The 16,837-nt window shown below is 36.2% G+C and overlaps 1 protein-coding gene across 4 annotated transcripts in view; it reads left to right on the top strand.

The window, feature by feature from the left end:
- The first annotated feature begins 6,839 nt into the window (after positions 1–6,839).
- Positions 6,840–16,837, top strand: part of LOC121315925 (serine/threonine-protein kinase PAK 5-like) — a 127,336-nt gene continuing 117,338 nt past the window's right edge. The window contains exons 1-2 of one of the 4 annotated variants that reach the window (XM_041250538.1): positions 6,840–7,097; positions 15,822–15,944. The gene's annotated coding sequence lies outside the window, so the exon portion shown is untranslated. The remainder of the gene's footprint in view (positions 7,098–15,821; positions 15,945–16,837) is intronic. The other 3 variants (XM_041250541.1, XM_041250539.1, XM_041250540.1) reach the window with 3 other exon arrangements.

Below are 16,837 nucleotides of genomic sequence, written 5' to 3' on the forward strand. Positions count from 1 at the left end.
CTGGTATTGGTAACCCCGTGGTCCTGATTACTGCTGTCAGTATTCAGGCCATGGACAACAGCGTCCTCTGTGGGTTATTTTTTTAAATTTTTTTGTGTACTTCTAGGGTATTTTATTCAATTTTCATTATGATTTGCTAAAAGCGTTTATTTTTGGAAATTAAAAAGGCAGCATATGGAGACTGAGCAGCCTGAGTCAGTTGTATCTTGTTGTCGAGCAGCAAGATGTGAAAAAACTGGTTGCCCTTCACCCCACCTCACCTCACACCAGCATACTGTATTTACAGTATAATCGTAAATCTCGAAAAACTACTCACTTCTAAATCTTTTGTAGTCATTTTTGTATTACTTTAGTATAAATACATGTTAATTTGGATTCATATTTTGTTTATTTCCGACTTTATGTGAACGCAAAGACACACATTTGCCCGTTTTGTATTTGTCCTCTTTTATATTTATTAGTATAAGTAATATTTGCACTTTTGTTAGTTGCTCATGTTTTCTGTATGCTATCCAGTATTTATTGACACTGCTGATGATTGTTTGCTGTAATTAGCTGATTTTATATAGAATTTCCTATTCTGCTTCGGGGGTCTTATGTTGTTAAACATTGTATGGCTTTTATTCTTGTCTGTGGGCTTTTTCACCTCTGGTTACATGTCAGTTATGTACCATTGCCGTACAAAACCTGTGAGAAACTTTGAATTATAACAGAATTGGATGTGTTAAAAAAAAATATTCAAATTTTGAGTGTGCAATTCAGTGATGAAGGCGGACTACTGATTTTGATCCTGTGCCATTTACTGTAGGCGCTTTCTCCTGTCTCGGCTCCAAAGGAGACATTACATCAATAACCTTATTTTACTGTATTTGAATTATATATAATAATATATGAAAAACCCATTTGAGTTAATGAGCAATAGTATTTAGATTTGTCAATTCTTAGATCATTAAAACAGACCCTCTGTTAGAGCTATGAATAGAGTGATATCACGGGTGTAACACCCACTGCAGCTGCTTGGGTATATAAAGCATTGTACTTTGAACTATACTTTACATACAGTATGTAACATGTTTTGTTTGATTGTTAGATTTGTTAGATTTTTGAACACTCAAATAATTTAGACGTCCATCCCAGGATTTTGATTAATTATCAATTAATTTTACCATATTTAACAGGAGATGTGTTACATGTGTGGGTAGCCACTGGAAAATAGTGACGCAGAGCATTGGTGTTGATACACCGCCCATGCGCACAGATTTAATTTCAACACAGTGCTAACACTAGGGGTACTAGCGACGGTAGCCCTAGTGTCACATTTAATAAAGAAACCAAAACAAAGCTCAAAATAAAAGGTTGCCACACAAAATGGCCAGCGCTAGTCCCACTACAAGGAACGCCCCACTCTAGAAACCTACTACTCTACTGTAACCCTCTCTGTACTGTTGGGATCATCTCCCCTAAATTGACCTACTTCTGTTCCGTTGCTCCGGACGTCGGTCCTCCCAGCGACTATGGGCTGTTCCAACGGTCCGGGCTGGGCAACAGCTTTCACTGGCATCGTCTTGCAATTAAAGGGTTCCCTTTTCAACTCTGTGCAGCATCCCGGGAACGCCCCCCAGCCAATCCGGACCTCCCGATCTGCACAGATCTTGGCGAGCCTACCACTCAGCTGGTCGCTTAGCAACACATCTCCTACTGCACGTTGCAGCTGATTTTTCCAAGGCACACCCAGCTCCCTGTTACACCATATTACAGAAATTCTGACTGTTCTATGCAATTAGCATTTTTTTTCCCCTCAAGATATGTTGTTTCATCATCAGCTCATATGTCTTAAGACACTTGCAATGCAGTGTGTGCAAAATGCATGTTGTAAGATTCAAAATGGGGGCTCCCGAGTGGCACATCCAGCAAAGGCACCACTCCGCCTTATAGCTTGGAGAGCACCAGTTCAAATCCAAACTATGCCACTATGGACAGGAGTTCCCAGGGGGCAGCACACTGCACTGGCAGGGTAGGGGTTAGGTTGGCTGGGGAGTCTTCCTCACTGCACACCTGCAACCCCTGTGGCTGGACGGGCGCCTGCAGGCTTGCCTGTATGCAATTCGGAAATGCATGTTCCTCCACTGCTGCAGGTTCTGAATATGGCTGCACGGGGAAGGCTTACAGAGTAAAAAAAAGTTGACAGCTGACAGTACTTGTTTCGGAAGACAAAAGTGCTTGTCTTTGTCTCTCCTGAGTTAGGTCGGGGCTTGTAGCAGTGAGCCAGGTTGAATAATAATTGGCTATTCCAAAAAATTGTGAGAAAATTGGAAAATTAATAAAAATATATATTTTTTAAATATAGTAAATATTGAATTAATTGCGCTTTGCACAATTGGCCTTCACTTTGCACTCTGCTCTTCTAGCCACATGCACATCCAGAAGTTTTGAAAATACATAATGCATTGCACATATAATAGCAAAAGATGACAAATATACCTTCAGGAATATGTTCTTCCATTATTTAAGAAATAGCAGTAAGTACTAGAATGCTTTTAGTAGTTTTTGAAGGCTCTCATTGCTATAAGTTTATACAAGCTTTATCCCCCAAACTGAAAAACTATATTATTATTGGGTTGATTTGCTTAGGGGTTTCCATGACTATATTTAAATTGTTTGCAAATGAAGCTAAAAAAATGGTTAATTCCTTTCAAATTATTCTTTCATTGTTATGATAACTACATTATGTATTTTAATAGTCTGATCTTCAAAGTGTACATGAGGTTTAATGTGAAAAACCTCATTCCTTCCACAGATTTACTAAGAAATTGATATAGTAAAAATATGAACTATTTTGTCTTACTCTTAAATCACACAATTAAGACAGGTTTCTCTTTCATGCAAAATAAATACATGAAAACATTACATTTTCTCTGGAATAAAAGCTCAGTAAATAGGTCACACATTATTTAGAATGAATAAATTCATATTTACATGAATTAACTTATGACACATTTTCAGAGGTACTATTGGCATTCTGAGTTGTATTTAAGCAATAAAACCCATCAATGCGGATTGTACCTTGTGGTAGATGACCGTGACTGGAGTTATGCATCCCGAGCAGTAGGCGAGGGCGCTAACGAAAGTCAGGGTCATCTACCACACGGTAGAGCTCGAATCGACGGGCTCTACCGCTATTAGAAAACGATTGCGTGCGAACAGCCACTCAGCTTAAAGATCTAGCGGGCTTCAATTTTGCATCGCTGCCCGCTGAAACATTAAAGTGCTTAACTGTAAATTACATTTTAAAATCTATGTAAAATAGAAGCCCGCCAGATCTGGATGCTGACTGGCTGTTCACACTCAACTGTTTTCCAATTTATATTAAATAACTTTTTAAAGCTTTCTTTCATTGTCAGAATCTTCAGATTATACCGTGATCTTTTATATACAGCAGTTTGTGATGATGTAATGTAAACTGTCAGTTCTTGTTTTTTACTTTGTTTAATTCAACCCAGGGTCAAATAAATTACTTGAAAAGTGTAAAAGCATAGCAAGACAATTTTTACAATGTGCCAAGAATTAAACATGAATCTACACAAAGTGCTCTATCCTTTAGACACCTAAATTATTTAATAGGTGTTGATATGTGTTGCCCCTGCAAATCTTTGTAGAGTGAAAATCAAGGTAGTGGCCTTCACTTAACATAAAACTGTTAACAGCTGCCTCAAAGGTCAAGTGAGAGGCATGAAATTGACTTAGAAGTAAATCCTCCTGATGTGAACGTATTTCAAGAAGCAAGACAGCATCAACTCAATCATCTGCACCATGTTTCTTTAGGAAAGGTGAATCTTTCCTGTGGAAAAGAGTTCTAATAGTGACCTACAGTGATATTGAAGTACCAGTGGTAAAATACACAAGCCATTTGGAAAATTTGCATACTGTACTCTTCTAGGAATAAAGATTAAGCAGATTGCAAGATCTGTCGGTGACATCACTTGTGGAATATATTGGTTTGGCCCCCCTGCAATGCACAATGGTTTTTGTATTACAGATACAGATATAATTACTGCTAATTGCCTTACTTTTGATATTCTGAATTATAATCATGAATCATTAATGTTTTTTTTCCCCCTGGAACAGACCATTTCGTTATTCAAAGCTCGTTGTAAAAAAAAAAAAATGTGTCGGAATTATATGAATAGGAGACATTTTACCAGAAAGGAAATATCTGTAATTTGAATTAGCCGGCTTCTGTGCAAACTGAAAAGACAACACATTGATATACCTTCTAAGTAAATTAATTCAGCAATAAATGCAGTGATGTAGAAAAAAAAGTGTACTGTGCTTTAAGTATAAGATCAATTATCCTAATCTTCATTAGCCAATCTACCTTTTGCCAAGGTACAGCACAACATCACACTGCGCTTAATATATTTTTTGTATTTCAGTGCTTGATAAAAAGTGTTTCAACCAGAAGGGGGTGTTCCATCGAGCTTACCGTGTTCATTTTGTCATGGTAGGGACAACTCAAAAAATGCAATGTAACTGTAACAAGAACCAACATAAATTAAAAATTAAAGTGCCCAGATTCTTAACTATGAATGCTACATTTGAGTAATGTTACACCTTTGTATTCCATGACGAATGCATTAACAGAGGGATAGTACAGTAATGTACCTGAAAATGGAAGTTACAATTGGACTGTTTTCTTAACATGTTGACGGGGTTATGACAATGACACCACTTTATATAATTTGCCCATGGGGTGCAGTATATCTGGATCATATTTCATTATTTTTCTCCACAGCAAACCTGTATTTTGTAATAGGTATGATTTTGTATCTTCTTAAACCAGCTGCTTATAAACACCTAGTCGTGGGTTAGATTCCCACCACTCTACCTTCTTTTCATTATATTTTTTTTTTTTCACTGAATATAGTTTTGAATGCAGGCAATGCAAGACTGATTCTTATATTTCTTAATAACTCATAATTAATTAATACCGTACCAATATAATATATTTACAGAATGGGAAGAATTCTACCTTTTAGAAGAAACAGATTTTAAAGCAGAGTTCAATATTGAGTGGGACATAGATCTGTATTGGAGATTAAATTGATTTGATCGATATGTGCTTAATCTACTGCACCTACATGCAGCACTTACATGCGCTGTGCTATATGGTTAACAGAAAGTGTTTATACTGTTTTTATTTTCAATAAACTTTACCATCTTAACATAACCCCACCACAATTAAAAGACAATGATGACCACCTGCACAACACAGACAAGTTTGTTGTAAACTCTCCTGATAAAGCAAGGCAATGTTCTTTTTTGTTGTTCTATTGATCAATGCCTCTTCCTTTCCAGTTAAAAACTCCTATCAACATCCTTGGATTTAAGAATTGCGCGCCATCCATCTGATTGAAACTTAAAGAGTTAACTATGTAATAGAAAAACACTATGGCGCAGAAGGCTGCTCTGTAGTGCTGTATTAGAAATGGAAAGCTGAACTAAACAATAATAAGAGCATTTAGCCAAGATGTCATGATGGTCTTAAACATGGCACAGTGCCACTTCTTCCATTATAATAATAGGGTTATGTTCAAATACACTAGCTGTATAAAGTGATCTTGCAAAAATGTAAGATTTGTATGAAGGTTAAACAGGTAGCTTACAACTGACAAATTATTCTGCTTTTTAATAAATAGCTTTGACTAGTTATGAAATATGGACTTTTTTCATTAATCTTTTTAATTTTTAATAACCACCAATGTTTTGACTTGGACTGTATACTTAACTGCAGACTACTGCTAAGCCGAATGGGGGTTGATTAACATCAAATCTACAGTATACCTAACATTTCAACCATTTAAAAATGCATTCTTCACAGTGTTTTTTGGGTCTGGTTTTTCAAAGGTGTTTGCATTGATTTGAAGTTTTTGCTATTGAGATTCTAAGCTCATTCTGATAATGTTTGGGTTGGGGAATGTACATGTCAATACAGTCAGATCTGTATTTTTTTTAAACAAATGAAAGCTAATATAAAGGCAGTGTAAATCAACATTCTAAATGGGCTTCACAGCTGATATTATAAAATATGCACAAAACAGTAAAAATAAATAAATAAATAAATAAATCCACAATTTCTTCACTTTAATTATATACCAAGTCCCTCATTTTTGGTTTTACAAAATTCATGTGGTAGCTTACTGTCTGAAGTAGAACATAATGAAGTATTAAAGCAATTTAATGATTTAAAGCAATCACGTATACTTATTTGCATAACTCCATAGTAATACTAGCAGGACTACTAGGACTACTACTAATAAAAGTTGTTTCAGTGTTTCTTGGTTGTTGTATCTTATTTAAATTCAAAATTAGAATGAAACTGTTTAAACTCTATTAACTTTTAGCTTCTGAAAGCATGGCACATACAAATTCTCAAACATTTGTGAAATATTGTTTTTTTGTATTCGATCAAGACATTATTAATTAAAATAACAAATTTCAATTGTGTGTCTCAAAAAACAAACAAAAAAAAACAAACAAAAAACGTTATACATGCTGTACAAACAAAATATTCTTATATTCCCAACCCTAAACACCGAAATGTTGGGATGTACATGGAAATATCATAATTTCAAAATTATGTAGAAATAGCTCTATAATAAACGATAATTGAGGTAGGAGAGCACAATACCCCAGGAAACCGTCTAACACCAAGACGGTTCACCGGATTGTCTGACAACACTGGTCTATGTTGAGTGATGGGCACTTGGCAGGCACTTATCTTGTACTGTGAATGCTCCATAAAGTAAAACATATATTTGTAATTGACCAAATCATGTGTTGTACAGCTCACTATCTCGCACTTGCCTGTTTCTCTCGAATTATCACCATCAATACTTGCCCTAGGTGGTCTAATTTCCCACTGCCTGGCAGCTTGAAGCTCAGCTCAACAACAGCCCGGATGTAGCACACTGTCTTCGTATCAATAAGGGATTGTAAGCGCACGGGAGAGCAATAACATGGCGCTGGCAGTACTGTAACGGAACCGAGAGAAAAAAAAAAAAAAAAAGAAATGTAACGCACATAATCAAAGACAGCAGGTAAGCTTGTTTGTTTTATGTACGGTTTGGTTTTTTTTATAAACGTCAGTTTCGTTTCCCATTTGGACATAGACACCGCTTGCCAGAAATTGCTCGCTGTGCGGAGTGGTTTGCACAGTACTCTCTCCTATTGAACGGGTTTAAACAGCACTGTAGCTGTCTTTTGACAGCACGCGATTGTTTTTGTTCCCAAGATACCCAGCAAAAACAAATATCCACCCAGGATTTGCTCTATAAATATTGTTGTACACGTTTCACGACAGTCGACTGTGGCAAACAAAAGTAAAAACGTTAGATGTGTTTTTTGTCATTCTTTTTTGCTACCTCTCCATAGACTTTGGTCTGTTAGAATTACTCATTTAAAAAAAATGGATGTGCACAGTATGTGATTATTGGCTATTCTGCATGTTTTGTGGCAATATGTTTGTTTTTTTGCAATATGTCAATTGTTTATTGGTGGAAAGGCTTGAAATTCAGGGTAATGCCAAATGTATAGTAGATCCATTATTTGCTGGTCATGGTTATATATGGGCGGGTGAGTAAATAAATATTAAAAAAAAAAAAAATGCACAGATTAAATTTGTACAACATGTCCAATATGTGCAATGCAGAATCTTTGCAATACATTTCTTATTTGAAAAGCAGACAGCTGATAAGTTCATTATTAGTATTCTTGGGAGATGTTACGAATAAGATAACATTTGTTTTGGTTTGATAGAGATTCTGTGGTGCTTTTGAAATGATACATAATTGATTTTAAGAGGCCTTAAAAATAGATAACTTAAAGTAATATACGGTAGATAGCAGCTGGTTTTATGTTAAGACATAATTTAAAATTGCTGGGATAGAACAATCAGTGGTTTTGTAAACCATGCCTCAAGCTTACCCTGGAGGGACCACCCCCTTGAGAGTGGCAGGTTTTAGAGAGTGCCCCTTCATAGCTGCAAAAAATGTGATGAACAGCACTAAATGATGAAATGCTGGTGTATTAACATGTTGTGACATCAAGTTCCATGTAAACAGAAATGTCTTCAATTCATATTTAAATAAAATATAAAATGTGTGTGTGTGTGTGTGTGTGTGTGTGTGTGTGTGAGCAGGTCATTTAGCTTGTGGTCAGGGAGTTTTATGACATCATGGTTATCATTTTGGCATTCAGACACTTGACTTCACAGTGTTTCAACCATAATGACAAGGGAGCACTTCATAGCGCTTTTTTAAATCAGTGTCAACATGAAATGGGAATTATTGTCGCTGTGTCATCCTGCTCCTGGTCCTGAACAAGGGCCACACAGTGCCATTGTTGTCAAAGTCTAAAAAGGAAATATTCTAATTTAGATACAGTACACTTTTGCATGGTACAGTAGTACTAACCTTCAGTGATCCAGGGTCTAATAAAGAAGGTTAAGAAGCTGGAAAATAGAAAGAACATACATGAGCTATGATATTAACTATACATGTGCAGTATTCAATCAAAATACAATATCAACACCAGTTTAGTTTTATAGATACATTAGAATAGCCAGCAAAAGCATGTCATGTATAACTCAAGGCAAAATGTTTTTAAATGTCACTAAGCTTATAGTGTCAGGTCACTGTAAATAGAGCATTTTACGAGGGAGGGTAAAGAAATGTCCAATTAATTCTGCCAGGACTGCAAAACTGCATTTTATCTTTTTAGTATATTTAAGCATCTGAATTATAATTTAGCAGTAACTTTAAAAATAATTTTAAAAAATAAACCAATGGGATATGATCTGCTGATGTTTTTTTTTTTTTTTTTTATTGATTTGCTGAAATATAAAATGATTTGGCTTGCCTTTAGTACTGTGTTACACTGAATTACCGCCACCCTTGAATAAACACCGCATTTAGATATCAGATTTGTAGTAGGTGCCGCCTTTGAATAAATGCCCGTCTCAATAATGACACGTGCATTTTTTTTTCCCTAATGCAGCTCTTAATGAAGAAACTTCTACAAAACACAGCATGGCAAAACATTACAAACAGAAACAAAATTAATTGAATAAACTTGAATAAATTGTATTTAAAAGAATACAGTTACACACTGGAGCATATCGGTAGTTTATGGAACCCAAACAAAAAAAGAATACCATAGGTACACACCACTATGCACTGATACAGCACTAAAATATATTGTAACACGGCAGGGAGGGGGTTAATATCCTCCCTGCCAAAAACATGTGCGAATGCACATTTGTGTATTTAATTGTTAATTGTTTTATTATTAATTGTTCCCTGCACCTGGTGATCATTGTAAATTAGAGCCAGGTGCAGGGTATGTAAAGAAAGCAGCCAGTGTGCTCAGGGCTGCTGCTGTGTGGAGGGCCCTGGTTGCTGGTGCTTCAGCCGGGCCCCGCCCACCCGCACGCCCGCCCGCACGCACGCACGCACGCACGCACGCACGCATCAAATGTTTGCGTACTCCTGATTCAAACCAGGTTTTTCATGATTATCTGTGCTTTTAACGGTATAAACTTATCTATAAACACTTAATATTTCATTATATGATGCGTGTCCTTATAGAAGCTGATAATCATAAGTGAATTGCATTCAAAAATGTAATTTTTAAATGAAAATGTAAATCTTGTCAATTTCAATGAAATGGTCATCCAAAGCAAGGCGATTTCAGTCTGAAGTCCAAGTCAGTTAAAAGTCTGAAATGTGTATAACACTGGCCTAAGTATAAAAGTGTCTTTGTTAGCTGTTCTCTGAGTTAACTAGTTGGTTTGTAACTACTGTGGCCAAGAGCATCAAACGATTTGAAGAAACTGGCACTCATGAGGACCGAACAAGGTCACAGGCCAAGGATGACCTCAGAATCAGAGAACAAGTTCATTCAAGTCACAAGTCTGCAAAACCAGTGATTAACTGTCCCTGAAATACAAGCTCAGCTAAATGCTACTAGAAGTACAGATGTTTCAACATCAACTGGGGTGATACAAGATGGGTGATACCGTAGAACTGGCAAAGGGTGGCTATTTTGAGGAATCCAAGATTTAGAGACAATTTTCAATTTTCTTCAACATTGCTTTGATACTCCTTATGTTTTGTTTTGTATATTGTGACATGCTTTTATTTTCAATTATTTACAGAAACGTATACAACGTAAAACATTGTCAATTATGAAAAAAACTAGTTTCCAGCAAGTGTACTCAAACTTTTGACTGGTATTGTATATAGGAATTAGCAAGAAAAGTAATACATTTTAGTTGTAATGCAGGAGCTGTGTAATTATTATTCAAGTTTCTTAAATGGAATTCTGTTTTGGTTGTGTGCATGGTATTTTTTCTAATAAGAGATGCTGCAGAATTATGCTCCAGACAGGAGAGTCGGGGTGTGGTGTTTTGGAGTGTCAATGGGGAGGAGAAGCTAGTGTAGCTCCCGCTGTGGCGATAAACTCATCTTCCTCAGCGAAGCCCTGTCTGGATCAGGAGACCTGTGAGTGTTTAGTTGTCTTGCTGGTGGAATCGAAAGAAATGCACCGTATGTTAAAGAGTGCAGCCCTGCGACTCTGATAAACTGCTATAAGAAAAATGTTAAAAGAAAATTGACATTTCTCTCTTGTTGTTATTTTCCTCTACATGCTACACTGGTATGTGACCTAATCTAGTCAAACACTGGTCTAATCTGCAAGCTCAACAGCTTTCAGTTCAAAGTTATAGAACTTTGCCATCCTGATCAAATTGTATCCGCAAAAATAAACTTAAATATACATACGCCTCCCTCAAATACTGTAAAACTCAATAAAAAATTGCGCCTTTCGAAAAAAACATACACCTTTGAATAAGCTCCATCTTTGGATAAGCGCTATAGCTGTTTTTAGAAATTTCAAATAAACGCTGTGGCGTTAGTTCAAAACTATGCGGTATTTGTTGGTAGAATTTGAATTTTACTGGTACTCCTGTTTTGATCATAGTTAAACACACTCCTAGTAACTTGATTCCTAAACACTGCTAGCATTATCAATCAATAATGACCTATATTTTACCTGTGGGTTTGATTTCATTAAGTGTAATATCAAACCAGTTGTATAAGCCACAGACTGATGGGTACACACTATCTGATTGATGCATTTGCTCTCTTCGGCAGTGTCCTTGTGAAAAAAAAAAAAAAAAATCAACACCATACATTTTATTTAAATTTTATTAAATGTGGTAAGAATTAATGTTGTTACATATAAACAATTATCGCCTTATAGATTTTATTTAAGTACTGTAAGCAATTTCTACACATTCATATGAACAGCATTATTTCAAGCTTATGATTCATTTTTGGCCCGATTTTTGAGGGCAAGGTGCTATAAATTTGTTGGATTGTGCCACCCCTGTCATGCTGGGATTCTGAAGGGAGTTTGAGCTTGGCGCTGGCAGAATTCCCTTAGCGCTGACCAATGAAGAAAAAATGGGAGTCAGAAGCAGCTAGCAAATAAGGAACAACAAACATTCCCCTTAAGTAAACAATTGCCCGCTTGCTGTGATTTTGATGTTGATATTGCCATAGCACCATTTATTAATGCAGTATTTAGAAATGTTTGTAATCATTGAACAATTTGGCAAATACCTCACCTTTGATATATATATATATATATATATATATATATATATATATATATATATATATATATATATATATACACACACACACACACTTTATGATGTATATAGGAACTGTGATTTGGAATGTGGCTCAACTGTAGAGCTGCTGTGAAAAAAAAAAAAAAAAAAAAAAAAGATTTTGTGAAACATTTTATTAATTAAATACATAGGCCTACACTTCATAGTCCATAATTTCTATGAGTAATTTAGTATTTTACATTTGAATGTGCACTTATTAGTTTGCTGTCATTCAGAGTACCCATACATATGCTTCAAACTTGTCCAAAAACAAATGGAAGCCTCTTTTTAAGCCGCCTTCCCAATGTAAAATAAAAATGCCCTTTTTAGAGTGTAACCAAACCACGAGTAAAGATGTGATATGAGTCAAGTTGTTTTTTCAGTCTGGGCATTCTATGTATGGTATATAAAGTGTGACATGTTCTGCCTATAGGCATTGGAGCATAGGCAGAGAAAGTGTGGAGTCTCCTCAGGTACCCACATGTGCGTAATGGTTGGTCTTGTGGGTTTGGGTCACAAACTTAACATTATCTTAACATGGTCTTTGCAATGAATATGTAAATAGCATGAAGATGAGACATTATCTTCTGTCATAAAAATGGCACAAATGTTGCCTTTTTTATTTATTATTTTCCTAATAACCTCATTGTTGTTGTGATTGGTTCTAAGTAGCAAATCATGTGCAAGTCACTGCAGTTCGTGGCTTTCAAAATTGCAATTACCTAATTAACATGTTGGCTTCAGTGACTGAGATGTTTGGCAGCATTTTTAAATAGATTCTGATGAGGATACACTTGTAATTTAAAATGTCACTTAGATTTATGTCAGCAAAAAACTAAAGCAGAACTCAGGCCTCCAGTCAGTCCACCCAAAACCATACACAAAGTTCTCGTTTATTAAGCTGGTTTATTTTACCTGTTATTATACAGTAGTCTCTGGCTAAGAGAGTATCCCTCGGGAAGCAAGCAAAGTGTTCTCTTAGCCGAAGTGTTCTCTAAGACAGAGCTGACCACTGGACACAATATGCCAAGGTCAATCATGGTATGACTCAATATACAAATGTATTTATTACTTATGGCATGACGCATGTTCATCAACATATGAAATTAACATAAACTAACTAACAAACTTAGTTAACAAAGCACCCCTACATATGGTAAAAATGCAGCAGTGTCTCTAATAGTAATTATGAATACACGCATGAATTGTAACATAACGGTTATTAATGCAGCTCCCCTTGGTTACCAACGAATTGCTGTCTGTGCCAAATAGGTGTTCTTTTAAACGAAGTTCCTGTTCCTTCAGGCAGAGCATTTACAATGGGAAAATTCTGTTTCACCACAAGGTGAAGTGTTCTCTTAGGAGGTGTTGCAGTACGTGGAGATGACTGTAATGTATTTAACCCTGTGGATTAGGCTGTTACACTGAATTCAATCAATATGCTGATAGAATGCAGCAACAAAGTTAATATGAACCATTTGCATGTAGCAAGGTTTGAAATGAGCTCCTGAAAATGCAGCTGGCATAGTTCTGAGACGAATTACGCTTTTTCATTGTACAAAAAAAAAATCTCTTTAGGTTTTGGTTTGTTTTTATCTTTTGTTGGTATTGTCGGTTTGTAATTTTCTGTATGCCGGTTCAATTTGGGAAAACCACAACTGTTGAATCCTTTGTTTTGAAAATATTTTCAATGACACTGTGCTTGTTTCATACTGCCTCTATGTAATTGTGGGTTGTTTTCCCACATTCAGTTCAATGTTTGTGGGGAAAAAAAACAAAATTAGGGCTGGGATTTAGTCACGGTGGTTGCGGGTGTCACAGATTCCGCGACTTTCTAGTGTTCGCGATTTTTGCTGTTATGTTAACAGTTCATAAATTCGGGGCGTGTGTGTGTGTGTGTATGGGCAGGTATTACTATCAATGTGGGGACAAAATTTGAGAAAATGTCCCAACAAAGATAGTAACTCCTGAAAAAATGACGTTGTGGGGACTTTGTAAAACACTTTTTTAAAGAACTAAATATGCTTTTAAAAAAAAAATATAAAAGTGCCAAATTATTTAGTTTGTAGTCAACTTTCACCCTGTGTGTGTCTGACTGGAGTTATAAATAGTAAATACAAATACAGTGAGAGTCAATGAGAAGTCCCCACAAGTAGAGGAATACAAACATGTGTGTGTTTGTGTGTGTGTGTGTGTGTGTGTGTGTGCTATACTAACTACCAGCTGCAGGACATACATTGAAGCATTTTCACTTTTTAATTGAAATGATTGTTCTACTTGTTGTTTAATTGTTGTGCGGTTGCACTTAATTTAATGTACATGTCTCTTGTCTGCCCCACACCCTCTTTGTGTTTTCCTCGTCTGTATTTCTCACCCCCAAAATGTGTTACGCTTCTCGGCTGCTTACCATTTCCTCTGTTTGCGTCTTTATTCTCTTCTTAGTTCAGCACTTATAAATGCGACTGTTAGACAGTCACCGTTGCAAGCGAATAAAAAAAGGCAACACATTGAAATTCCATTTGCTTGTCTTGTCCTTCTTTGCTGAACCTGTGCGCACCAGGCACTGCAATATGCTTTTATTATTATTTTTTTTTATCCCTGTGACTTTATTCTTCCTCTGTCATTTTCTTCGTGATTTTGAACACATTGACCGTGACTGCTCCGTGGTTTATGTCCAAATTTTCCATGACAAATTTCTAGCCCTACCAATACTGTTTAATAGGTACCGTACCATAACCATGTAACAGGTTACCAATATAACAGACTAATTTTACCGACTGTAAACAAAAGGTGTAGTATATATATAATATATATATATATATATATATATATATATATATATATATATATATATATATATATATATATATATATATATATATAGTAACGGATGTGGCAGGACAGAGGGCCTGCAAATCCTATGAATGTTTGTTTGTTTTATGGCAGGGGCGGGGTTAAAAAGTCTCCCTGCCAAGCTAATTGTTTAGTTTAATTGTTAATAATTCTTAATTGTTAATTAACACCTGCACCTGGCCGTTATTGAGAATTAGAGACAGGTTCACGGTTTATAAGGAGTGCAGCCAGTCTGCTCGAGGCTGCTGCTGCTGTGCAATGAAGAGCCCGACTGAAAGTCTAAAGGTCTGTTTAAAACCTATGTTTAGTTTTATAAAAAACTGTATTAAAGTTTTTTGTTTTGGTGTTATATGTCAGGTAAACAGCTTAGCAGTCCTGCATGTTAGACAGGGACCTGCATAAGTGTAGTGAGTGCTCAATGAGAGATAGATTTTTGTTTGTTTGTTTGTATTGTGAATAAAAGTACGCATAAGCGCTAAAAACAGTTTTTAAAGGGGCACAAACCTGAACTACGGCCAGCTTGTTCACAATACGTGTGTGTGTGTGTGTGTGTGTGTGTGTGTGTGTGTGTGTGTGTGTGTGTGTAAGGAATTATAATATACTTTTAGGCAGGTGTGTCAAGAGAATTTTCTGGTCCAGTAAAGATAAGAACATAAAGTTTACAAATGAGAGGAAGCCATTCAGCCATTTTGCTTGCTTGGTTGTTAGTAGCTTAGTGATCCCAGAATCTCATCAAGCAGCTTATTGAAGGATCCCAGGGTGTCGGCTTCAGCAACATTACTGGTGAGTTGGTTCCAGGTTCCCACAATTCTCTGTCCACGTTCCTATGATCCATAGAAATCTGATGTGCTTTAACTAGTTTGTATATTAAGCAAGACATTAGTGTTGAACCATTACATTGTGAACTGATATTAATCTATTGGAATGGATTAAAGGGGATAGGCAAAGGAATTTGAAAATTTCCTGTAATTTTCACAGTTGTTACTTAACATAGTGATATTTGAGGGTAAAATTACCTTTCATAAATAAATAAATACAATGCCTTTAGTCCATTTTTATACCCGAAAATCGGAAGCACCCGAAGTTCAGAAGACAAACTCCAGTTCACCCTTAGGCGTGAGAACAAGACTTCTGACGTCAACTTTGCCGTTGTGATTTAGAAACCACAATGTCTTCTGAAGAAAATGATAGTTTGAGAATTTCTTGCCTTAACAAAATGTATGTCCCTTACGAGGTGGACCCTAGCATGTTGAACAAAAACGACCCAGTTAACATGATGGAGAGTGAGGCGAAGTCTGTGTCTGAGGACGAGGGAGAAGCTTGTTCTTCTGGTGGTAGGCCGACTTACAGACCAACGGTAAGCATATTTTTAAAGTATTGCTTTTGACAAGAGAAAGTTTTGTGCATGTGGTAAATGTACACCCACCCCTCATTATATCGGCCCTTGCTGTACTGCAAATTCGGATATATCGCGGTCCTGGAGTTGGCTCCCCATTTTTACTTTAACTGCGCATGTCTTGGCTGCACTATTTATAGGCAATTGCACTTAGAATTTCTGTACGTTTTATTTTGTACTGCACATCACAAACAAAAATATACAAAACAAATAAAAACAAAACATTAATGTCATACTTATCATATACACACATATTGCACAATAACACAAAGCAAATTAAATATCTGTTGAAGCAGTTTTTATTTTAGCCAACGAGATGTTCACGTGTGGCAGCAATGCACTGGCAAAGTCACAAGGCCGTGATGTCAGCTCCCTAGCAACAAGCCTCCTATGTTTATAATGGGATTCTTTCAGTGCAACGGGTTTGACATTTGAGAAAGGATAGAAAAACTCATGGAATTAATTGGGGTGCTGCTTTCTATACGAAAAATGAGAAAGCGGGTTGCGTAGAGTATTTATATTGGACCCTGACACCCCGATAAAATGAGGGAGTGGTTGTACAGTATTTGTTAGCCTATTTGTTAGTGCTGCATGTAATCGATTAATCTATCGATTATTGCTTCGATTAATCGATTATTCGGATAAATACCAACTCAATAGCTAGCAAGTTGAACCATTTTTACAGATTTTTATGTACCAAGTGCAATAAATGTCTCGAGATGATTGCACTTCCTTTGCTTTTCTGTTTCAGCAACAACAATACTCTACAATTTCTAAAGTACCTAAAATAAAGTATTAAATAAGGAATAGTGTAGTATCCTTCTAATAAAAACTGCCAAGGTCAAATGATGGCA

The sequence above is a fragment of the Polyodon spathula genome, chromosome 5 (genome assembly GCF_017654505.1).
Source record: "Polyodon spathula isolate WHYD16114869_AA chromosome 5, ASM1765450v1, whole genome shotgun sequence".
In the NCBI taxonomy this organism is placed as follows: Eukaryota; Metazoa; Chordata; class Actinopteri; order Acipenseriformes; family Polyodontidae; genus Polyodon; species Polyodon spathula.